Source organism: Cetorhinus maximus, chromosome 23, assembly GCF_964194155.1.
Source record: "Cetorhinus maximus chromosome 23, sCetMax3.hap1.1, whole genome shotgun sequence".
NCBI classification, from domain to species: Eukaryota; Metazoa; Chordata; class Chondrichthyes; order Lamniformes; family Cetorhinidae; genus Cetorhinus; species Cetorhinus maximus.
In genome coordinates, this window is record NC_135901.1 from 39,132,056 (window position 1) to 39,158,291 (window position 26,236).

The window sequence follows — 26,236 nt, forward strand, 5'->3', positions numbered from 1 at the left end:
GCTTTTTTAGATTTTCCAATGTCTAAAACAAAGAGGAGGATTTTGTGTATACGGGCAGAGAGGATTATTCGGAATTTCATCAGGATTTCAGCACCTTAGGGGATTTTCTAACAAGATTGTTGAAGAATTGCAAAATATTTGAATTGCCAGAGGAGTCTCAGAGTGCCTTTGATAGCTTCAAAATTGTACTAACTATTGCACTGGTTTTAGCAGCACCAAATTGTACCAAGCCATTTAAACTGGCTGTTCATGCCACCGACATGGATGTTGGTGCAGTTTTGGCACAGGGGGACGAGATGTGGATCGGTCAGTTACCTCTCTGGAAAGTTAAATGCGTGTCATAGGAAATACTCAACTATGGAAAAGGAGAGTCTGTGTTTCATGTTGGCGCTACAACACTTTAAAAGCCACAAGTCCAGCAGATCTGCAGAGACATTTACACATATGGACCATAATGCTTTAACCTTTTTACCAAAGTTTCATAACAAGAATCTGACACAATTCCGGCGGGGTTTAGAGCTACAAATATAAAATTTGACAAAGCATTCAAGCAGCGGGAAGAGACAATAAAGAACCAAGTGCTTTAACAACAGCAAGTATGGAGGAAGAAGAATATCGTGATCAAATTGTGCTTGTGTAGTAGTTGATTCTTATCGAAAATATTTATAATTTTTTTGTAAATTCATTGCCACAGCTAGAGTAAAATCTGTATAAATAAGATGGGATTGGTAATAGGAGCAGGTGATAATGTAAAACGAAAATGTTGCTGATCGATACCTTTTCATTTTTTTTTGTGGGGAGATGTTAGGAACTAGATATAACTTTAAGTTTAATATTTACATAAAACATGTTTAAGAAAGCTGAAACTTCGGCTTGCTTTCACTTTAGCGTTTTCGTGTATTAGGAACCAGGAAGTCTCCATACCCTTTCTGTATAATGACATTTTTAATCAGGTTCTATGACCATTGAAGTGAAGAGTTGGGTTGCCCCGGATTTAATAGTCAAGGAAAGTTGAAGCAATCAAGAAAGGTACGAAAAAATACTGTGCTGCTGACGAACAACAGGGGTTCGGAAAGAAACACTCAGAGAGTCAGGGGGAGGCAAAAAAGGCAGGATTTAGTTCAGTTGGTGTGTGCATCCCGCAGGAAGCAGACAGGAAATGTTTAAGACTCTGTCTCTTGCTCGAAATGATGACAGACAGCCGAGGAGATGAATTGAAGGTACTCATATGCATTGTTCTATAGTTAAACTAATAGTAAATCTTGGCGAGTTTTCAGGGTATCTCAAGGGAGAAAACAATTATGGAAGGCATTCTAGTGAATGTTCAGAAGTCTAAAAGAAGAGAAACCTCTTTGCAACCGAACCACCTCTAACCTTGATGTGGAAATAGGGGTACCTCTTCACTGGAGTTTTGGGTCTTTTTGAAATTCCAGGATAACAAGGAATAGCATGAGTTTGAATCATTTTTTCCTCGATTCCTGTGTTGAAACATTTCCAAACTTTCCGTTGCCTAGTGTGATATAGTCAATGTTCCTGGTTAATGAATGTTTTATAGTTTCGTTAAGAAATTCTATCAGAGACTCTTGTGATTTTCTTCCAGTAAGTACCTCCACGTTACTAAAAAAGTATATATCAAGCCAGCTTCCACCCTCGGATTTGACTTGCTCAGAAATAACATTAGCTGGATCATAAGGAAGTGAGGACTGTTGCAGCATTTAAGAATCCTTCAATTTAATTGGGATCTGTGAATCCTGAAAGAAACGAGGGCTTGGAGCTACTGTGAAAGGGAACAAAATTTGCTGTGAAGCAATACACGGTTTGGAATGCAAAAATGGCTCAGAGTGTTGCTAATGCTTTTCTGGGAGCAGAAGATGTCAGGAAGAAACTAATTGAGAACCAGGCTGAATATAGAATTTATGAAATTGGAGACTCTTATTTTATGTGCTGCGGAATCGTAGGCAACTTCAGGAAGTGAGGAAAAACGACTGTGTTTTAGGTGTGGAGATGGATAACAAAAACAAAAATAAAAATACCTGGAAAAACTCAGCAAGTCTGGCAGCATCTGCGGAGAGGAACACAGTTAACGTTTCGAGTCCGAATGACCCTTCAACAGAACTAAGTAAAAATGGAAAATAGGTGAAATATAAGCTGTGGAGATGGATGCTTGAAGTGATAAGGAAGGATAGGATCAGAAGCCACTATGTCAGAGGTCACTGAGGATTCTGGAGGAATTGGAGAAAAAAGGCAAGAAGATACTGAATTCACGTGGTCATCGTTGAAATTGTGCAGTCACGTTGGGCAAGAAGACACATGGTGAGCTTAGTTGGTTGGACTATGGGGAACAAAGAGAATATAAGTGACCAAGATCAGATGGAAAGATACTGCTGTGAGAGATATAAGAGCAGTGGCAGTGGAAGAGAAGTGGGTGATTACATGGAGAGGAAGAAGAAGAATTAATAATGATGATAATAATAATAATAATAATAATAATAATAATAAGAAGAAGAAGAAGAAGAAGAAGAGCAAGAAGACGATAATGATGAGGATGATGATGTTGATGCTCAGGATGATGATGATAGCGATGCTGATGATGATGGTGATGCTGATGTGGGTGAGGATAATAATAATGATGATGATGATAATGTGTATGAGGATGCTGAATATGATGGTGCTGATGATGTTTTGGATGACGATACTAATGATAATGGTAATGATGATGGACACTTAAGGAAGATAAAATTAAAGGATTACGGGGATAGAATGGGGTGGTTAAACTGATGGGATTACTCTGCATAGGGCCAGCATAGATTCGATGGCCGGATTGTCCCCTGTGCATTTTACTGACTTTAGAGAACCCAGTTGCAGCAACCTATGGCAATTATATCCCTCTCTAGGTAAGGAGACCAAAGCTGAACGGAGTACCGCAAACACATTGTTAACAACACCCTACATAAAAGCAGCTTAACGTCCATACTCTCGTTATCCCAGCCGCCAGCAATAAAGTTGCCAAATCCGTTGTTTTAGTTTTAGTGTTTAACAGCCTTCACTGAGTAAAAACCACAGACACATTGTCCTCTTGCATATTTAACCTTCTGTTTCTTTCTGTAACAATTAACATGAAACACAAGAAATATAAATGCAATTTGACACGTCAAAAATAAATCCTTGTTCATCAGCGAGCTGAAGACAGAATCACTAGTAATAGATGCAGTTCTTCATCAATATATTAAAGCTGAAATAACCTATTGCGCCATCACGATTTTCTTACAGAAGCTTCAGAGCACGAATCGAGCTATAAACCATCCTGTGTTAACTGACTAATAGCAGAGGGAGAGTTTTCATCACTCGGGGACATCAAGGAAAGAGAAGAAAAGCGAGTTGTAAAAACAGAGTTAGGGTCACAGACAGAATGACAGTGATCGGCCGAAATGGAGAGGCGCAGGCAGATAAGACACAAATACACCCACTGAGACACAGACAGCCAGAGACTGGAAGGTGTAGCTAGATTTCATAATTCCGTCCCTTTGTTTATTTATAGTGACTGACAGAAAGCAAGAATTACATTTACATAGCGCCGTTCATTAACTCAGAAATTCAAATTGCTGAACAGCCAAGGAAGTACTTTTGAAGTGTAGTCACTGTTGTAATGTAATGATCGAGTTATAAGAAAAATTCAGAATCGACAGATGCCTAAAGAATCCTCAGGAATTATTTACAAGTATGGAATCTATCTTTCCATATCATCTCTTTGCCAAATGCAGATCCAGCAGTTGTTGTGGTTTCTTGAGTTTTGAGATGCTGCTCAATTGCAATTTCACTCGTTTAGTGTTCCCAAAAAGTGTGGCTCAAAGAGTCAGGCCTCTAAACCGTCTTCAACTAAAAAATTACTAGAAAGTTGTACATTCTCTTTAGGTTCTACAAACAATTCAAGTATCTCTTTAAGAAGTCATACAATCGCAAATACAATCCCCTGAATGGAACAGTTGGTGTCTGCGTGAATTCCTTCTTGCAGACTGAGCAGGCGATGACCTCGCTACGGTGTGCACTCACCAAACGAGCCGCAAGTCAGGCAGTGACCTGAAACTATCCCAAGATGGGCTTAAGCTGTATAACCTAACCTTGTCTGCAGCATTATCAGGGCAATTGGAGATTTCCCTCGCGGGTGTTGAACCGAAAATTCTAATTCACCAGCCTGCCCTCTGGACACTCTCTATTGCTTTTCCAAGATTCATCTCCGCACACAAGGGCTAACTGGAACAGTGGCATTCGATAGTGTTGGCGAGTGGCACATTTTATACCATGCAATGCATGATCAATTCTCAAGAGATTCGTTTAGATTTTTGGAAATTAAAATGGAAATCCATTTAATTCAGAATGCGCCTGACACCAACGGGGGTATTTTCGAGTTATTAAAACACATTGTAATCTAATGACAGGGTTAAAAGAGAAATAGAGATACAGAAAACCGCAATTAAAGACTTCAGAATTACAGTTAAACATGGAATCTGATTTTTCACATCTAGAAATATTCATTTTGTCTGATACAGTTCAATGTGGAGCACGAAAGCGAAAGTGAAATTTGATCGAAATCACAATCATCCAGTCCCCTGCCGAGAAAGAGCGCTTCATGTTGTGATGGCAGGGGTTTTGTCGGTGTCCACAAAGGAGAGCCACAGGCGTGGAAGTGGGAAAGTGATCTTCTCAGGGCAATTTAAATAAGGCCTGCAATGTGGGGGAGCCGGGCAGTTATGCCTCGCTTGTGGCTGGAAGTACCGTTCAAGGCAAGGCGCGCTCCATGTGTAAGTGTAGCCAGCAGGACTTTCAAATGCAGCAGCCTCGACAAAACCGCCACTGATAGCGTCATGGAAGAGAGTAGAGGAAGGATTGCGGCCTCGGCTCAATGATGCGCCCCGGGCCATGCTCCATCAGGCCATCAGACCCAGAGGAACGTTCTGTTCCCCTGGGGGCAGCAGGAGGAGATTGCTTCACCAAACTGAGCACGGTGGCGATAGCGGAAGACGTGAGAAGCTGTGTGCTGGTCCCACGTACCTTCTTGGCTGCAATGCTGAAAGAGGATCAATGGGCCGAAGCTTGCTGTCAAGGCAATTGAATAGTAATAAACCTTCAACCATAAATCCGAGGAACAATGAAAGAGCTGTCCATTTAAATGATTCCCAGATATCAACATCGGCGGCCAGAGGACTGTTAGCCTCTCTGTGAAAGCCACCAGTGAGGCATTGGTGATTCTTGCACTGCGCTGAATATGGAAATGCAGGAGCCACGTCATTGGCGCCATGATGGGTAGTTAGTTATCCACCATTTTGATCATTTAATGTGTTTTTGATGGGCGTTCACGAATGGGAGGCTTCATGCCTGCAGGAAAAGGAAGCACAAAACAAAGAGGACACGGCAAGAACTGAATGTGGTGTGCCAGGCATGGCCACCCACAAAGCGGGGAGAGAGAGGCTCTGGAGCTGGAAGGCAAAGAAGCAGGTTGGATATTCAATCATGGTTGAGGCGGGTGTGAAACCCCTGAGTAACGAATGCCCAAAAGGATGGAGCACAATACTTCATGCCCACGTGTGCTCGACTGGTCATACAGAGCTCCAAATGATGAGTAGTCAGATGGAAATGTTGTTCTCTCATCTCTCTTCTTTCTCTTGGAGAGCGTGAAAGAGAGCAGCCAGACTGCGTTGACTGGAAAACATCCCTCCAACACAGAGGGAGAGAAAGAGATCTCACAGGGTGCACTTCACATCACCCCACTGCCATCCAGCAGAGCAGGCACTCTCAGTTTGGTGGTGGGTGGAATGACTGCAGTAGTATGTTCACAATCCCGAGAGCCAAAGGCAGACTCACTCAAGCACTAAGAGGCGCAGTGACAGTTGAGGCCACTCACACTCGGAAGGCTTCTGGCTTCAGCTCAGCTTCAGACTGATGACATGTCTCTGGAGTCATCACCAAGGCTGCAGATGCAGGTGCTGCAGCGGGAAGTATAATAATATCTGGCACGAATACAAGAGGCTATGCACTCCAATTCGTGAGCAATGGAAGAGCCAATGAAGGTAAAAAGCACAGCCAGAACGCTGGCATGATAGGGAAAATCAGAGGTGGGCGGAATGGTGCCCTTCCCAGCAATGCTCAAATCCCATAAAAAATTAATAAATAACACAATAAACAGAAAAAACAAACAAACACAGAGGCGTGCAGAAAGACATAGAGACAATCAGGCAGGCAGGCTAATGGATGGGCAGACAAATGGGCATGCAGACAGACAGATAGACAGATAGATGAACAAAGAGATAGAGAGTTTTATAGATAGAGAGATAGATGGATAGATAAATAACTATATATATATATAACACAAAAACAGAATTACCTGGAAAAACTCAGCAGGTCTGGCAGCATCGGTGGAGAAGAAATCAGTTAACGTTTCGAGTCTTCATGACCCTTCGGCAGAACTGAGTATAGTTAGGAGAAAGGTGAAATATAAGCTGGTCTAAGGTGGGGGTGGGGGGGGGGCGGGGGGAGAGAAGTTGAGGGTGTGGTGATTGTGGAGATAAGCAAGCAGTGATAGGAGCAGATAATCAAAAGATGTCACAGACAAAAGGATCAAAGAGGTGTTGAAGGTGGTGATATTGTCTAAGAAAAGTGCTAATTAAGAATGGAAGACAGGATACTCAAGGTACAGCTCTAGTGGGGGTGGGGTGGAAAGACTAACAAAGTTTTAGTTTTAGATTTAAAAATAATGGAAATAGGTGGGAAAAGAAGAATCTGTATAAATTATTGAAAAAAAAAGGGAGAGGGGAGAAACGGGGTGGGGATGGGGGGAGGGGGAGTTTAAGATCTAAAGTTGTTGAATTCAATATTCAGCCCGGAAGGCTGTAAAGTGCCTAGTCAGAAGATGAGGTGCTGTTCCTCCAGTTTGCGTTGGGCTTCACTGGAACAATGCAGCAAGCCAAGGACAGACATGTGGGCAAGAGAACAGGGTGGAGTGTTAAAATGGCAAGCGACAGGGAGGTTTGGGTCTTTCTTGCGGACAGACCGCAGGTGTTCTGCAAAGCGGTCGCCCAGTTTGCGTTTGGTCTCTCCAATGTAGAGGAGACCGCATTGGGAGCAACGAATGCAGTAGACTAAGTTAGGGGAAATGCAGGTGAAATGCTGCTTCACTTGAAAGGAGTGTTTGGGCCCTTGGACGGTGAGGAGAGAGGAAGTGAAGAGGCAGGTGTTGCATCTTCTGCGTGGGCATGGGGAGGTGCCATAGGTGGGGGTTGAGGAGTAGGGGCTGATGGAGGAGTGGACCAGGATGTCCCAGAGGGAACGATCCCTACGGAATGCAGTCGGGGGGGTGAAGGGAAGATGTGTTTGGTGGTGGCATCATGCTGGAGTTGGCGGAAATGGCGGAGGATGATCCTTTGAATGCGGAGGCTGGTGGGGTGATAAGTGAGGACAAGGGGGACCCTATCATGTTTCTGGGAAGGAGGAGAAGGCATGAGGGAGGATGCGCGGGATATGTGCCGGACACGGTTGAGGGCCTTGTCAACGACCGTGGGTGGAAAACCTCGATTAAGGAAGAAGGAGGACATGTCAGAGGAGCTGTTTTTGAAGGTAGCGTCATCAGAACAGATGCGACGGAGGCGAAGGAACTGAGAGAATGGGATGGAGTCCTTACAGGAAGCGGGGTGTGAGGAGCTGTAGTCGAGGTAGCTGTGGGAGTCGGTAGGCTTGTAATGGATATTGGTGGACAGTCTATCATCAGAAATTGAGACAGAGAGGTCAAGGAAGGGAAGAGAAGTGTCAGAGATGGACCATGTGAAAATGATGGAGGGGTGGAGATTGGAAGCAAAATTAATAAATTTTTCCAGGTCCCGACGAGAGCATGAAGCAGCACCGAAGTAATCATCGATGTACCGGAGAAAGAGTTGTGGGAGGGGGCCGGAGTAGGACTGGAACAAGGAATGTTCCACATACCCCATAAAGAGACAGGCATAGCTAGGGCCCATGCGGGTACCCATAGCCACAACTTTTATTTGGAGGAAGTGAGAGGAGTTAAAGGAGAAATTGTTCAGTGTGAGAACAAGTTCAGCCAGACGGAGGAGAGTAGTGGTGGATGGGGATCGTTCGGGCCTCTGTTCAAGGAAGAAGCTAAGGGCCCTCAGACCATCCTGGTGGGAGATGGAGGGATTGGACATCCATGGTGAAGAGGAAGCGGTTGGGGCCAGGGAACTGGAAATTGTTGATGTGACGTAAGGTGTCAGAGGAATCACGGATGTAGGTGGGAAGGGACTGGACAAGGAGAGAGAGAAGGGAGTCAAGATAACGAGAAATGAGTTCCGTGGGGCAGGAACAGGCTGACACGATCGGTCTGCCAGGACAGTTCTGTTTGTGGATTTTGAGTAGGAGGTAGATATATATATATAGATTGATAGATGGGTAGACAGTTGTCAAATAGAGGGATGGACTGATTGACAGAAGGAAGGAAGGAAGGATCGAAGGACAGATGGTTGGATGGATGGAAGATGCCCTCGAGGCTGATGGGATGCACCAGGCCTGAGTAAGTACCGGTAAGAGAACAGGAAACTAAGTGTGATCATTTCTCTCACTCAATCTTGCGGCGATGCTGTTTTCCTTATTCATTTCTATATTGACACATTGGGAATGGATTTGAAACCGAGAGGACTTTGGATGTCTCGTCTTACGTGGCACGGAGAAGGGGAGGAAATATTGGGAAGTAACGTAAAGTTATAACAGGATTTTCCTACGATCCAATTTTAGCTAATTTAACCAAAAGGTTCAGTGGGTATTTCAGCCCATTCTTTAACTCGGCCCTGAATTTACTCTGGGTCCCTGCATAAATAAACGGGTTGATACAGTAGCTCAATAACTGAAGCATAAATCCTTTTTCCTCAAGAGTGAATGTTCCTTGAGTAGAAGTGGATCCTGAGAAATAGGTTACTTTCGCAATTCGGACATAGACGATAGTTATAAAAAATAGCAAATATAACCGAATGAAACTTCCTGAGATGGCAATTTGCAAAACAATTCACTTTTTCCGCTTCTCCATCTCTGGGTCACTCTGATTCTCTCCATTGCCCTGGGTACGGAGTCTCCTGCGGGCACTATTGGCCGCTAGAATGTACCTGGCGATTAGAGCATTGAGGAGTAAAATCAGAATGAATGGGAGACAAGGAGTTACAATGCAACGAATCCAGTCATATGTGGCCCATGCTGGCGACTTGTAAAATATTCCTTTTACGCTGCAGAACCAGGGTATATTTTTAATCGTGTACCTCTGTCCAGATATAAAATACAAGAAGGCATTTTTTACACAGGTCAGTGCGGATACGATTCCTATGACCCATGCTGCCATCCTCTCGGTGCAATATTTTAGCTTTAGCTTCCGGCAACAAATGGCCACAAATCGATCAAAGGTGAAAGCGACCGTTAACCAGGCAGAACTGTCTATAGCTGCAAAAATTAGTGCAGAACGGAGACTGCACATTGGTGTGATGGACATGAAACTGAATGGGAAATAAATCCCAGCAATTCGGTTTAATATTACAGCCGTAACTATGACCAGGAGATCCGTCACCGCCATGGACACCACGTAATGTGTGATACATCCAGAGAGGCCGCACCTTCCACGAGACAGGATCACGATCACTGCCAAGTTAGCTGCAATAGAGAACGGGAGAGAGAGAGACAATGTGTGTGAGTTAGATTGTGAACAGGAAAATTACTTGCCCTTCTCCAAACAAAATCATCCATTTTACAGTTGTGAGTGAAGCTTATAGCTTCGAGACTTGATACGCAGTTGGAAATTATCTATCATGCAGTGGACGATTATTTTGCGTTTGAAATAATCATTCTGTTTCAAAATAAGTTAAGCCAATGGCTCTGGAATGAAAAATATTCTCATGAAGCTTAACGGAGAATGGGAAGGAATTAAAAACTTATCGATAACAACACAAAATAATGGAACACGCAAAAACGAAAACACATCAGCGAAGAATTATAGAAATGATTGAAGTAGACAAATAAAGCAACCAACAGTAAGCGTGAAATCTAAGAAGAACGGATTATGTCTGACTGAGGATCAGAAGTTGGTCTTACAAATGAAATTCTGTAAGCTTATTCACTGTTGAAAATGTCAGTAATGAACAGGGTAAAACATATTCTCAAACAGAACAAAGTGAATGGAACATTAGCGCTTCCGTATATGCGGTGGACATTTTAAGTAGGATGCAGAGTATGTCAGAGCTCTTCACCTGATAATCACTTGGAATTCTGTGTGTCGATCTGAACCAATGAAACCAATGGCAATTGACGAGGTCTCCTTTGGAGAAATAACATTCAACAATGCAACACTTACCCCGTCCTGCACTCCACAGTCGGTATAACGGTCACGTGTAGCCGAGAATGGATATTTGGAATAAAAATATTGCATCTTGTCTGAGAGGATACCGCCACTTATGGGTCCTCAATTAATGCTGAGAAATTCCGAGACATTGCCGCATGCTGGGAACAGAAGGGAATCCCACACTCAGCAGTCATCAATTTAGAACGAACAGTGGTAGCGCATGTGGAAGAGGAGAGCCGGATGAATGAGTGAGTGTAATAGGTTGAGAGCAGAAACACGATGCTCTGTGAGTGAGGGACATATGCCAATTATTCGTTAATGGACAAATCTTTACTTTGCTTGTACATGTTTCAGCATTTCACTGCCCAATAACTTCCCTTCAATGAAGTAATTCGGGAATTGGTTGAGTGATTTCCCGTCAAAGCGAGGAGGGCGATGGCCATGATGTACATCCCGTGGGAAGAAGGTGAATGTGGAGCCTTTTAATGTCAGGAGGTTCTTGCGCCACAAATACCGCACTCTTCTGGCTGACCAGTAGTCTCTCCTGGGCTTAGCGGTTGTCATTGACGTGTTGGAAGGAGTTGCAGCTTAATGCTCAACCTATTTAGCCATGTTATGTCCGCACCTCCTGAGATCATAAGGGCCTGGGCTTGAATCCAGAATATCTTGCTCACAGACAGAGACGCTACCCACTGCATCACAAGACCTCCCAGTCGGGTAATATTCACATCTCAATCAATGAACCACATGTGGGAATTATCCCCCCATTATCAAAGTCAATAGATCTAAACACAGTGACAGCGCTATGATTATTCGCCCAAAGTAACAGTGGCAACAACACAATTGAGTTGCACTTGCATCGTGATAACGGCGTGTTAATTCACTCACAAATACAATGTCTGTAGCTCAATTGATCTACGTTGCCACAGAGACGACATTGTAATACTCCTCCGTCTGTCACAGAGACAATGGCACATTTGAACTCTAATTACACTGTGATCACAGTTTGAAAATTTAGCCACAGGAACAGTACCAATGTCACAATTGAACACTCTTTGCACCAAAATAACTTATTGGTAATCCCCCCAAATTTTGTCAAAAATGCAATAGAATTGCCTTCATATTGTGATAACAGTATATTAATTTAAACACAGTAACAGTGCCAAAACAGCAATCCAATTGTACTTACATCGCGAGATGGCATGATAATTGGGACAAATTATTCAATTGATGTGATGAAATGATGCTTAACACGAGAAAATCAGTTAAAGAGTTGAAAATATGCAGGTAATGTAAAGAAACATCGCTGGTAAGGAAGAAGCTAAGGAAGAAAAGGGTGCAATTACATTGCTCGTTGTAGTCTTTCTTCTGCTAACTACTGAGAAGGATGTAGAAGAATAAACCTGCAGGAACATTGCAGGGAAATGCAAGCATGAAAGAGAAGTTATAGTGGGGGACTTTAATTACCCTGGAAGTAGATGTTGGGACAGTGGTTGTGTAAAGGGCGGAGAGGGGGAAAAGTTCCTATATTGTGTTCAGAAAATTTTTCCAGAGCAATAAGTATCCAATCCATCAAGGAAAAGATGCACTGTTGGACCTGGTTCTGGACCTTGGAAATGAGGTGTTCCAAGTTGATCAAGTGTCAGTTGGGGAACATTTAGAAGAGAGTGACCATTGTATTGTACATTTTAGGATAATGTTAGAAACGACTGATAGGTAATTCAGAGTAAGAATAATTGACTTGACAAGAGCCAATATCGATGGAGCAAGAATGGAGATGCGCCGGATAGACTGGAATGAAAGATTGACGGGGATATCTGTAGCTGAACAATGGGTTACCTTCAAAAACGAATTGCTTCGTGCACAGTCATGGTATATTCAATCGAAAGAGAAAGGTGGAGAAAACAAATCCAGATTTCCCTGGGTGAAAAAGGAGATAAAATTTAAGATAAGGAAGAAAAGGTGTGCTTATGAAAGATGCCAGGCAGAAAATACAATTGAGAACCAAGAGGAATACAGAAGGTTCAGTGGGGAGGTGAGGAAAGCATATTAGAGAAGGGAAGATGGATTATGAAAAAAGACTGTCAGCCAACATAAAGGGGAATCCCAAAGTCATAAGAATAGTAGAAGGGTTGTGAAGGGAGGAGTATAAGTAATTAGTGAACTAAAAGATAATTTACACTTGGACGAAGGGGCTATTGCTGAGGTACTAAATGAATACATTGCATCCGTCTTTACCCAGTAGGTAGATGTTACCCAGGTCATGGTAACAGAAGAGGAAACTCTGTCACTAGTAGGGTTCAAAATTGATAAGGAGGAGGTGTTGAATAGACTGTCAGTACATAAAGTTGACAAGAGACCGGACCGGACAAGGTACATCCAAGGATATTGAAGGAAGTGAGGGTAGAAATTGCAGGGGCACTGTCAATAAATTTTCAATCGTCCTGGGACTCAGGGGAAGCGCCAGGGGACTGCAGAATTGCCAACATTACGCCCTGTTTCAAACAGTTTTCAGGATAAGTCCAACAATTACAGACCAGTCAGTTTAATTTTAGTGGTGGGCAAGATTCTAGAAACAATTATTCGCGATAGAATTAGTAGTTACATGGAAAGATGTGGATTGGCAAAGAAGAGCAACATGTATTTCTAAGTGGAAAGTCGCGTTTAACTAACTTGCTGGAGTTTCCTGAAGAGCTAACAGAAATAGTCAAAAAGGGTAAAATTGTTGATTTGGTGCACATGGGCTTTGAAAAGTTATTTGATGCAGTACCACACAACTGACTTGTGACAAAAGCTATTGCTCATTGAATAAAAAGAACAGTGGCAACATGAATACAAAATTTGATGCAAAATAGGAAAGAGAGAGTAATGGTCAATGGATACTTTTCGGGCTGGGGGATGGTTTGTAGTGGAGTCCTCAGCGGTCGGAGTTGGAGCCCTTGTTTTTCCTGATATATATTAATGATCTCGATCTTGGTTGTAGGGGAGAATTTCAAAGTTGGTGGATGATATGACGCGTGGGAATGTCGCAAACTGCGACGACAGTGTAGGTCTTCAGAAGGTCAAAGACAGGTTGGTGGAGTGGGCAGGCAGGTGACATATGAAGTCCAATGTGGAGAAGTGTGAGGTGACGCGTTTTAGTCGGAAGAAAATGGATAGGCAATGTAAAATAAGGGGTGAAATTTTGAAGAAAGTGCAGGGAGCAGAACGAACTGCGTGTATATGTACTTCGTTCCTTGAAAGTGGCAGGAAAGGGAGAGGGAGCAGTCAATAAAGTGCACAATTACCCGGGCTTTATTAACAAGAGCATATAATACAATAGCAAGGAGGATATGCTGAATTTATGCAAGACACTAGTTAGATCTCAGCTGGGGTATTGTGTGCAGTTGTGGGGGCGACATTATAAGGAGGATGTGAATGCATTGGAGACAGTGCAGAAGAGGTTCACAAGAAAATGACCGGGGATGAGAAACTTCAGCTGTGAGGATAGATTGCAGAGGTTGCTACTCTTCTCCTTGGAAGGCAGAAGGCTAAGAGAAGATTTGATAGAAGTTTTCAAAATCATGAGGGAAGCGGACAAAGTAGATGGGGAGAAGCTGTTCCCGCTCGTAAAAGGAGCAAGAACGAGAGGGCACAGATTTAAAGTGATTTGCAAAATAAGTAAATGTGACTTGAGAAAACCTTTATCACACAACGAGAATTTCAGGTCTTGAATGCACTGCCTGGAACTGTGATGGATGCAGGTTCAATAGGGGCATTTAAGAGGGCGTTAGATGATTATTTAAGTAGAAAAAATGTGCAGGGGTGCAGGGCAAAGGCAGAACAATAGCACTAGGCCATAATGCTAATTTGGAGAGCCGGTGCAGACACAATGGGCCGAATGGACTTCTTCAGCGCCGTTATATTTACGTGATTCTGTGATAAACGGTGCGCAGGTGGACAAGTCCTGTCAATCATGAACTGAGCTCCCAGCTTCGGGCGTGAAAAGCAACTGCGTGCGGGTACCTCGGGAGAGTTAAAGGCTAATGGAGTACAGACTGACCAAGTAAGTGTTGAGTGGAGCCCAAAGCTAAACCGATTTCGAAACATGCCACCTATCCGGAAACTCCAGCAAACTGATGTGAAACAGAATGCTTTGCATTACTTTTCATCCAACTGCAGAGGACAAGAATGCCATGATGTTTGGCCACCCCAGGGTATCTATACATTTGGACCAATACTGCGTCATAGGACATGCACTCCAGCTTCGGTGCAGAGCTTGGACACAACAGGGGATGGAGAAGGAAAAGCTCAAATCTGTTGAGGTAGAGGATGAGTGCTATGTGTTGTGTTCGAGATTTGGGGGAGAGCTGCGTTTGCTCTCAATGTGGTGCATGCGCAGTTGTCCTGGGTTACTCCGTGACGTCATTGCGAGCGACAGAGGGCGCAGCAGCCAGGAGCAGAGATGCTTATGAAACAGTTATTGAAGCCATCTTACCCTGAATTTTAAAAGGTAGTTTGAGCCAATGCAGACGCTTGAAGAAAACAACAGCCAATATCCCCTCTCCAAAGCAGTTTAAAAAAAAACTCACTTTGCGCGCAACAACATTCGCCCCACATCCCACACATTGCCATCCCTGGCATTTAAACTGATCTTCAGCACCTTTCCTGCTCCTGAGATCGATGTGCGCAGTCTCATAATTTTGAAAATGCAACAATTATTGCAGTCAAAACTGGAGAGGCAGCTATTCTTTCAATCGATGATCAAAATTGTTGCATTGACATTATTGTTTTTGTGGCAAGGAAATCAAGTTTATTCTCCTCCGTAGTATTACAACGTTGTTGGTCGTTGCCAGTCAAACCTTACATTCATTGACAAGTCTGGAACATCAGAAATGAATCAATTTCACTTTTTTTCAGTTACATGGAAACTCACAAGCCTATTTTTTTTCTGCATAATTATAGCGGAATCGATAAAATCAACTTCTTTCAGATTTGAAAACAATTTTAGTTTTTGAATTCAAATTGTTTGGTTTGAAAATAGAAAATAAATCACGCAGCAGTACATCTTGCCTGGACTGTTTATTTGAACGAGAAGTCCTGCCCCAGCCACCTCCACAGAATTTTTTCTTTCAGAAACGTATTTTACTGGCACCGTGTCTCCGTCCAATGGCGTCACTGGTTGTCTTTTCCTGTACGGACAGGTGCGCATGCGCAGACGTGTTTCGGCGGTCATGTTGCACGGCCCCTCTGGCAATAGGCACAGTCATTTTGTTTAGTTCTATTTTATGTCAACTCACACTCTATTCTCATTTCTATCTGTATCAGTCTTACTTTCTCTTTACTTCATGACTGAACTTCTTGTCTTTGGCTTGCTCTTCACCTGAGTATTTCAGCTCACATGCCAAACGAATTTTCTATTTTTTTTCCCGTTTCATTCTCCATCTCATTCGTCATATTCGGAGATCTGTCTTTCACACTTGTTGGAATGGGCCAAACCTGTGCTGAGACGTCTCTTCCTGAAAGGTGACCATTAGAGTTTCCTCATCAAACTTTGGGCGTGTTTTCGATTTTCTAGATCCCTCTTCTCACAATGAACTTAGCTGTCTCATAATTTAAAGCAGTTGCCTTAATTGCTCTGTGCGCTCCTCTCTTAATAATCTAAACCTTGTTAACGATGATCGCTCTTACTCAAAAGTTCCCGCTAATATTATTTGGTTCACTTCGGCCCACTTGATTCCTCAGTGCCAGGTCAACCAAAGTTCCTTCCTAGTTGGGCCGAGAACATATTGGTCAAGGAGGTTCCCATGAACAAATTGTAGAAATTCTTCCCCCTCCTTATCCATTGTTTTAGCATGATTGAAAACGACATTTGGGTAGTTAAATTTCGTCAATATCAGCACTGTATAGGTATTGAATTATGATTTGCACCATATTACAATTAACTCTGTGAATTCCCGACATCAAGACTTCCCACCCCCTCTCTCTCTCCAAACCTCTCTCTCACTCTCACTATCTTTAGACCTATAACACAAACCCAGGAGTGAGATTCTACCCATTTAGCCTCTGAACTCTAACCTGATGCATTATATTTTTGTCGCCTCAAGAACATCCTTTCTTTCCAAATCATCAATGTCTTCTCCTTTAAGTACTGCCAGCACCATTCCTTTTTGGAAGTCTGTCTTTTCAGAACATTTTCAGTGTTGAATAATAAGTTCCAGTCCTCAGAATATTTTAGCCAGGTTTGCATTATTGTCACTGCAGCATATTACCTTTTCGCTGTTTGTGCTTGTAATTTACAATATGGCTGTTCGTGTTTGTAACTCAGCAAGATTATTCACCCGGAATTGTGCAATGACAAGCATGCGTTCTAAACCTTTACTTGTATTTCGCGTAGTCCTTCTTTCCCTTCCCCGATCTAAGGTGGTATTATTTCCTTCCCCCGTCCAATAAACGCCAACACTGCATGGATGCTATTTTTCAATCCTTAATTATATATGATGATGGCCATTCCTTGATAATTTAGTTTAAACCCTCCCCAACTAAAACAGTGAACCTTGCGATGAGTACATGAGCCCCAGGTCTATTGAGGGGTAACCTGTCCATTTTGTATTGGTGCCTCTTGCTTCAGAATTAGGCGCAAGGCCATAAGAATTGTAGCCGTGCCCTATTCCTGAAGCCATATGTTAAACGTTGACTTAATCTTATTTCGACTCTCGCTAATAAGTGGCACTGCGGGAAATCCAAAGATTATCAGCTTTCAGATCCGAATTTCCAACTTTGAACTTCATTCTGGAAATCAATTCAGGTCTTTGAGAAAAACCTCCGCTTCCAGCTGTATAACGTCATTGTCAAATCCGTGACAATGGATTGGAATTAATTTATTCAGAAGTTCAAAATTAAACTTTGGTTTATGCTGTGGCATTTTTTCATACCCGGCTAAATCAGCAGATCAGCTGCACATCAGTTAGCCTTTAGCTAGCACTCGTTGTAGGGAAACTTATACCCTGAAGGAAACTGATCTCGCAAGAGGGGAAGATATTGCATTTGCAATTTGAATTTAAACCATTTGACCGACACCTGGGTGAGTCGTACGAACTTATGCACATCCGAATTAAGAACAGGGATAGGCCACTCGGCCCCTCGGTCCAGCTCCGCCATTCAATAAGATCATTGCTGATCTGACTGCAGATAAAAGGAAAGTACTGCGGATGCTAGAAATCGGAGGCGCTGAGAATTTCCAGCATTTTCTGTTTTTTTTCTGACTGTGGCCTACTGGCGGTGACCTCTCAACCCTTTACTCATCAAGAAAATATCTATCTCCGCCTTGAAACATTTGAAAGACTCTGTTTCCATCGTCTTTGGAGGAAAATGGTTCCAGAGACTCACAATCATCTGAGAGAAAAAAATTCTCCTCATCTCTCTCTGAAATGGGTGACCGCCTGATTTAAAATAGTGGCCCCATGGTCAAGATTCTCCCACAAGCTTACCATGTACACGTACACTCCTCAGAATCTTATATTTTTCAATCAATCGCCTCTTACTCTTCCAAACTTCAGCGGATACAAGTCTAGTCTGTCCAACCTTTCCTCACAAAAGGGGTAACCTATTTCATTCCATTCTGATTAATATTGTTCGTATTCAGCGGCAGCTTCGTGGACACAGATGACAAAGAAATATTTGTAACGCTGGCTCTATTGTGTCCTTCATGAGGACACATCTCTGAATTCAATTGACTCTTCGGTGTTGTGTTGACATTGGAGTGGAAGCTATTCTGTGTCAGAAGTTATGCATTGATTTCAGCTTAATTTAAAACAATACGAGAGAAAGGGCCATAACCAGAGATGTTAACACGATTAGAGATGGATAAGGAATGAGAAACCGAAAAAGTGCGTTTGTGTGAGAGCTCAAGAGAGAGAAAGTGAGAGAGAGAGAGAGAGAGATGGACACAGAGACCAAATGTGATATACACGGATAAAGATAAGCAGGGAAAGCTAAAGATGTTAAAGATGGAGACAGCGAGAGTACAACATGAGAGAGAAGCTATAAGTGAGAGGCAAATAGCCTGTCTTTCAAATCTAGAGATTGGTATGTAGTTTTGGGTAAGTTTATTAAGTGATAATAAGCACAAATGAGTCACTGTAGTTTAGGTGCAGACCAGTCACGATATACATCAATGGTAAAATAGGTTGGAGGGGTTGAATGGTCTCTTCTTGTCCTTGTTACCCTCTAATTCATAGGATCCCAGATTCCTCAGGCTCCTCTCCCAGTACTATCTCTGAGAGTATGGAGCAAGGGTGCACACAGTGCCCTAAACAGTGCATCAGTGTCCCCTTCATAGACCCTTGATGTAGATGTGCGGTTAGTGCAATGGAGAACGATGAGAAGACACATTGTTGTGATTTTAATGGTAATATTACCTTCAAACAATAAACCGCCGCACGAATGAAATAAGGCCTTTTAATTAAATATGAAATTTGGCTTACTGCACATCATGGCTCAGGCTGTCTTTTTCAAGCATGCTAGTCAAAATGCTCCATGATATCGCGGCTTGTGGATCTGCACACGGCCTGACCCACCGAAAGGTGATATAGGCCGTAATTAAACACAAGTGCACAATTTTTTATTGTTGAATAAATTTTACAATGAGAATCCATGGATTTTTCAGCGCATTATTTAACTCATCTCTGAAATTACTCTGGGTCCCTGCATAAATAAACGGGTTTATACAAGAACTCAAAAGCTGAAGCATTATTCCGATTTCCTCCAGGATAAAATTTAGCCCATTGACGTCAGAACCAGAAAAGTACGTGACCCCCGCAATTCTGACATAGAGACAATTAATTAGAAGCCAAATCCACAACAGGATTAAGTTTCCCGAGATACAGAAGAGCAAGATGATGGACTTCCTCCTGTTCTCCATCTGTGGGTCGCTCTGATTCTCTCCATCTCTCTGGGTCCGGAGCCTCCTGTCACTATTAGCCACTAAAATGTATCTGACAGTCTGAGCATTGAGCAGTAAGATCAGAGCGAATGCGAGACAAGGCATTAAAATGTGGAGAATCAGGTCATATGTGGTCCATGCAGGTGATGTATAAAATGTTAATTTTACGCTGCAGAACCAGGGGGTATTGTTAATTATGTACAGTGGCTCATATATAAAATACAGAAAGGAAGATTTGAAGCAGTTCACTACACAAACCGCACCTATAACATACGCCGCCGTCTTCTCGGTGCAATATTTTATTTTCAGCTTCCGGCAGCAGATGGCCACAAATCGATCAAAGATAAAAGCGATCGTTAACCAGGCAGAAGTGCCGAAAGCTAGAGTGTTTAGCACGACGCAAAGGCTGCATAAAGGTGTAATGGACAAAAAACTGGCTCGGAAATAGATGCCAACAATCCTGTTTAAGATCACGCCGGTAATAATGACCAGGAGATCCACCATTGCCATGGCCACCAGATAGCGAGTGATGCACATGGAAAGACCACACCTTCCTCTGGAAAGAATAGCAATAGCCACCAAGTTAGCTGGAACACAGTAAAAGAGGCAGAGAGAGAATGAGGAAATATGGAAAATGTATGTGTGTGACACAGCGAGAAAGGAACCGTTATTAATCCGACATCAAACAAAACCATTGGCTTTGCAGCATTTTCAGTGATACCTGCAGCTTTACCCATGACCCTGAGTTGGGAATTATAACTGCCTCTACGGGCACTGTTTCTGCGATTAAAATGATCATTCCTATTCGCAATAAGGCAGCCCAAAGACATCAGAGCGTACAATAATACAATGGAAGATAATGGAAAACAAGGAGGCATCGGAAATTAGTTCAATCACAGAAATGCAAAAACTGGCTCTTCTCACAGGTCGCATCCCCCTCAGCACCAAGATCGCCCTCGGCCGGTGGACATATGTAAAAATGCTCACTTCTAGAATGCACAGCAATCAACATGTTCGAAAGCATCACAGAGAGAAGTGAACGAACAACTATCGCATCCTTACTTTGGGAGGAGATGTTGGTGAAGGCCAGTTATACCTCCGGCCGCCTGCTTATGTAGTCACGCGGCAGTTCGTGGCACAGTCACTGGGCTAATAATCCAGAAAGGTGGGTTAATGCACCGTGGACGTGGGTTGAATCCCAGCACAGAAACTCGTGGACTTCAAACTCAATTAATACATCTGGAATTGAAAGCTATTTCCAATAATTATGCATGAAATTATTATTGTTTATCATACAACCTCATCAGTATCACTAGAAGGACATCTACCATCACTTGATTTGGTCCACATGTGACTGCAGACGCATCACAATGCGATTGACTCTGCCCTATACGATGGCCTGATAAGTCATTGGTTCAAGGGCAACTAGGGTTAGAGAACAAATACATGCCTTGACAATGGCACCCTCATCCTATGACAGGATAAAGAATCGCCAGTTCGATTTGAACCATTGAGCAAGTGGCAGAAGAGGAGGCCTCAATCAGCGGAAGGACCGTCCCCACCCCTCCCAGCCGCCAGCCCTTACAATGCATTATCTTCATAATCCTACATTACATTCTGTGGAATATTGACCAGCTTCATCCGAGAGTGGATATCGAATTTAATACTTATTTAAATGAAAGCAAAATGCTGTGGCACTGGAGATATGAATTTAAAATAAGAAATGCTGGGAAAAACTCAGCAGGCCTGGCAGCGTCTGTGGAGAGAGCAACAGAGTTAATGTTTCAAGTCCAATATGACTGCTGTTCCGAAGAAGAGTCATGCGCACTTGAAACATTCACCCCCTTTCTCTCTCAACAGATGCTGCCAGACCTGAGCTGAACTTTTTCCAGCACATTTTGTCTTTAATACGTTTTTACTCGGATACGCGAGATGATGAAATTTAAACAACCCCACACAATGTTGAGCAAATACTGAATAGGTATACTCCCGGACCTTTCCAGTTGTTAGGATCAGAAAGAACACCAGAATTCAGCAGGGGTCACTTTGGAACCGTCAACAGCAGCAATGCGGAAGGCAAGAGCTGGGCTGAACCAATGAACTTTAAAAACTGAGAGCAGCGGCTGTCAGTTTGGGAAAACAATATAGACTAATTGAGAAAATGGATACCCTTCACATATCTTATATTTCTGTTAAACATGGATGTCTAATAGTGGTTCTTCAATAAATTCACAACTAACATTCAACGAGACTAAGTTAATGGTTAAATACTTTCAATCAGCGATGTAATTGTGTAAATTATTTATTGTCAATACAGGAAAAACGCATGAGAGCTATTTTTACGCCGTGATACCAGTGTGATATTTCACCAAGGGTAATAATGCCAATAACGAAGTAAAACTACGTTTACGTTGGGATAGCAATGCGACAATTTACCCACAGCAACAATCCCAATAACGCAACAGAAATATATTTACATCGTGAGGTGCTATGGTAATGGCAGGAATCAATTGTATAATCAATGGTTGCGGGAGGGAGTGGGGAGTGGTATTGGTCAAGGACAGATGGTACAATATTAAAAATGAAGATTTTATACCGATAATATGAAGAAAACCATATTGGTGAATTGGTTGAAACGACGCTGTTAAAGGCGAGATATTGTGCCATCAACAGTAATAAATTACAGCGCTAATATTAAGAAACTTATTATAATTATTACTAATTAATATTAGTATTAATATTTAAAATGGCGAAAATTATACGTTAAATTAAGCGAAATTATACCAGCTATAAGGAGGGAAATTGCCCAGTGACAAAAAAAAAACAGGTAAATTTTAACTTCAAAGTGGAGGAAGAATATTGTACGATGGAGGAAGAGCTACTGAGGAAGAGCATTAATGCAGATATTCAGTGATACCGTAAGTTAATAACTGCCTACAATAATTTATCTGGAATCCCGATAGCTGCGAGGACAGGATAGTAAATGGCAAAGACCAGGCCTTTTGGTGCTCCGTGCATCTCTACCAGAAGCTCCGAGCGCGTTCTCTACTACACCGGTATATTGTCACATTTATGCCTAACGTAAGGCTCCAGGGAGATAATTAGTTGCATTGTTTTTTTTTATTAATTGGACTGATTGAAACAGCTAGTTAAATCGAGCTGCTCCCAGGCGCATGTTTGTGTTTTTTGGGACGGACTGATTTTTTTAAGAGGCCAGCTTAAAACTGAAATAGCCCGACACTATCCGATGAGCCAAGTATATTTCTTCATGAATGATAATAAAAGGTTTAAAAGGAAGTTCCAATGATTAAAGTGAGCGTTGGACATTTTGCATTAGCGGGTTCAAAGTCCTCAGTGACGCGGTATCAGCACAAGAGAGAACTGAGCGGAGATATTCTGAACTGGAAAGATAACACAGTCAAGGCCTGGTCTAAATAATTTTTCTGTCTGTGTGATCACCGCTCATATACAAAACAGTTACTGTGCATCCGCTTTAACATTGCGATGTTTAATTCAGTTCGGTTATATTTAATGCGGACAGACCGAGTTTCATCTCACGGTGGTGAAATTGTTCAGTTCGCCTTTGGCATATTTCTCCTGGATAGCACCCGGTCAGCAAATTTGTATTCAGTGATGACAAGTCCACTTCAGTTCACAGCAGTGATATTCAGTGTGCCCCGGCCCAGTTCAGCGCGGTTAAATTCTTCTGCTGTGGCCCAGTTCAGCACTGTCGCACTCATGGTGTCCTGCTCCAGTACAGCGCGGCTATATTCAGCTTGGATTGCTCCATTTCAGCATGGTTACATTCATTGTTGTTTCCTCTAAGTTGCACGAACTCCAAAATGTATGGGAACCAATTAATGTGGCCTGAACTCCCCGACTGCACAAAGATGGTACGATGTTCAGCGCACAATATGTCCGCCTCCACATGCAATTTGAGAATCCAGTGATGATAAGAGGAAGGATAAGAATGTCTGAGACTTTACTTCACAGTATTCTGGTAATGAGCACTTTATTTAGATGGTGCTAAGCACACCTTAAGGGACACTGTGTTCCACACTGTGGGGATAAGGCTTTGCGCGGTCCACTTCACTCTCTCCTTCCTGCTTTAACAAAGCACAACAGAGACTGCTTTTCAACAGTGAATTCAGAACCAGAAACAACCAGTTACCAGGGAGTTGAATAATTGAAGCAGTTTTGTATGATTCTCGTCTTGAGACGGACTGCAACAAATGCATTAGAAGTCACAGGGCTGGACAAAATAACGTCTTCATGGACTGAACCTAATCAAGTTTATTCATTTTGATCAACTTAATCGCCTGTGATAGACATTTTCATTTCTGGTGGTATAGATTCATTTTGATTGAAGACAAAAAAAAGAAAATCTGCACAATGATTTACCCAAATCCTCAATGATAAGGCCGGGAATATTCAGATTTCCCGGAAGGCTGGATCCCCGCACTTTGCTGAGTCCGCTGATCTTCACCTGTGGTGACTGGGTCCTGATAATTGGCCCCAGTGCCTCTACATTTGTGCAGTAGCAATAGTATATGGTTTGATTCCCAACCTACGTTAACTATCCAAGCGCCAATTTGGAATGAAAGGAGGCAAAATTGGGTGTGATGCCTTCAGGGCATAATAACCTTCTGCATATGCGGATTCATGGAGATGAACCATTGGCTTATGTTCGAGAGGTGACGAACAGAACTCAATAGTGAGAATGGCATTAAAGGGGCAAATACTGCAACTGACGCAGCCCCACACTCTTAAAGCTCGAGCCCCATCTGATTGCTAAGCATCTCTGCATTGCAATATCAATCTACTAATAATAATGTTCCCTAAGTTTGGCTGTTTTTCCTCATTGGGTTAACCAAACTGAACCGGTGGCTCTTGGAAGTTACAGTGGCCTGGGCGTATCCGGTAACAGAGGAGGGACCTTTTGTTTGCTCCTCCTACGACCTGAGGAGGCATCGTTGGAGTTGACATGTTTGCACATCTGCTGATGGCAAGAGTGGACGGGGCTGTGATACATTCACAGTAAAGTAATTCATAGAGGAGTTTTACCCGGATGCTGCCTGGTCTGGAGGTTATTAGATATGAGGAGAGGTTGGAGAAACTCGGATTGTTCTCACTAGAGCAACGGAGATTGAGGGGCGACTTGATAGAAGTTTACAAAATTATGAGTGGCATGGACAGAGTAGATAGTCAGAAGCTTTTTCCGAGGGTGGAAGAGTCAATTACTAGGGGACATAGATTTAGGGTGAGAGGAGAAAACTTTAGAGGAGATGTGCGGGGCAAGTTTTTTTTTATGCAGAGGGTAGTGAGTGTCTGGAATTCGCTGCCAGAACAGGTGGTGGAAGCAGGTACGTTAGTGATGTTTAACAGGCACCTTTACAAATACATGAATAGGATGGGAATAGAGGAATACGGACCCCGAAAGTGCAAAATGCTTTAGTTTGACATGCAATATGATCGGCGCAGGCTTGGAGGGCCGAAGGGCCTGTTCCTGTGCTGTACTTCTGTTTGTTCTTTGTTCTAAAATAGGCTGCTGATGCACTTTCTCCTAGCTGACCCACTCACAACGGGATGTGATCTTCGCTGACTGGGCCAGCACTTATTGCCCATCCCTAGTGGCCCATGAGGAGGTGGTGGTGAGCTGCCTTCTTGAACCGCTGCTGTCCATGTGGTGTATGTACACCCGCAGTGCTGTTGGGAAGGGAGCTTCAGGGTTTTGACCCAGTGGCAGTGAAGGGAAGGCAACATATTTCCAAGACACAATCCTGAGCTGGAAATATATTTGTAGTTTCTGTCACTGTCATTGGGTCAAAATCCTGGAATTCCCTTCCTAACAGCGCTGTGGGTGCACCCACACCACATGGGTTGCAGCGGTTCTAGAAGGCAGCTCATCACCACCTTCTTAAGGGCAATTATGGATGGGCAATAAATGCTGTCCCAGCCAGCGAACCCACATTCTGAGGATGAAAAGCAATGGACATTTGACAGGGATACTCAAAGTGACATTCCACGATGGATCTTTTACCATAAAATAATGTTTATGTGATACAGTTAAACGTCTTATGTCGGTTCAAATAGTAACAATGAAACCGTTAGAAAATAATCTAAAACATCACATTTTCTTTGCTAGAAGGATGATCTGAGCATTGCAGTGTTGAATTCAGACCCTTTCAAACACGGGGACATTTTTTTCTGTCAAATGGTTGCAAAATTCCTTCTCATTGATACTCGGTTTGCTGTTTAAACTCATTGAGATGGCTCGTTTTATTACAGTCAGTCATTATTATTTTTTACATTTTCTCATTCCATCCAAATATTTTCTTTTGCTGCCAAATGAGAAGAGGCGATATAAACTAAAGGCTGCAATTCCGAACGGGTTGCAGGAACAGAGAGACATGGCCTTATACCTGTGCAAATCATTGATGAGCGCGGGGAAGCTGGAGACAGTGGTTAAACAATGAGAACCAGGGCTGTATAAACAGAGGCAGAGAGTTCCAAAACAAGGAGATTATGTTCAAACTTTATTCCAGTTTAGGTCAAATCAGTATTTTATAATGTGTCCATTTCTGGGCACCACAACGTAGGAAGAATATGAAGGCTTTCGAGAGAGTGCAGAAAGGGATTGTGAGCATTATTCCAGGGTTACGGGAATCAATTATGTAGGTAGATTCTACAGGGAAGGGCTGTTCTCCTTGGATAAGAGGACGCTGAGAGGAGATTTGTTAAGTGATTAAATCACACACCCCAACAGGAAAGTAAGTGGTCACATCTGACAGTCTGGATAAATGTTGGTCTTTCAGGGAATCAAAGGATATGTGTAGTGGGCGAGGAGCTGGAGATAGAGGCGAAGGTCATGATTGTAATGAATGGCCGGCAAGCCTTCAGGGACCGGATGGCCTGCTGCTGCTCCGATTCCTTATGCTCTTATTTCCCTGACC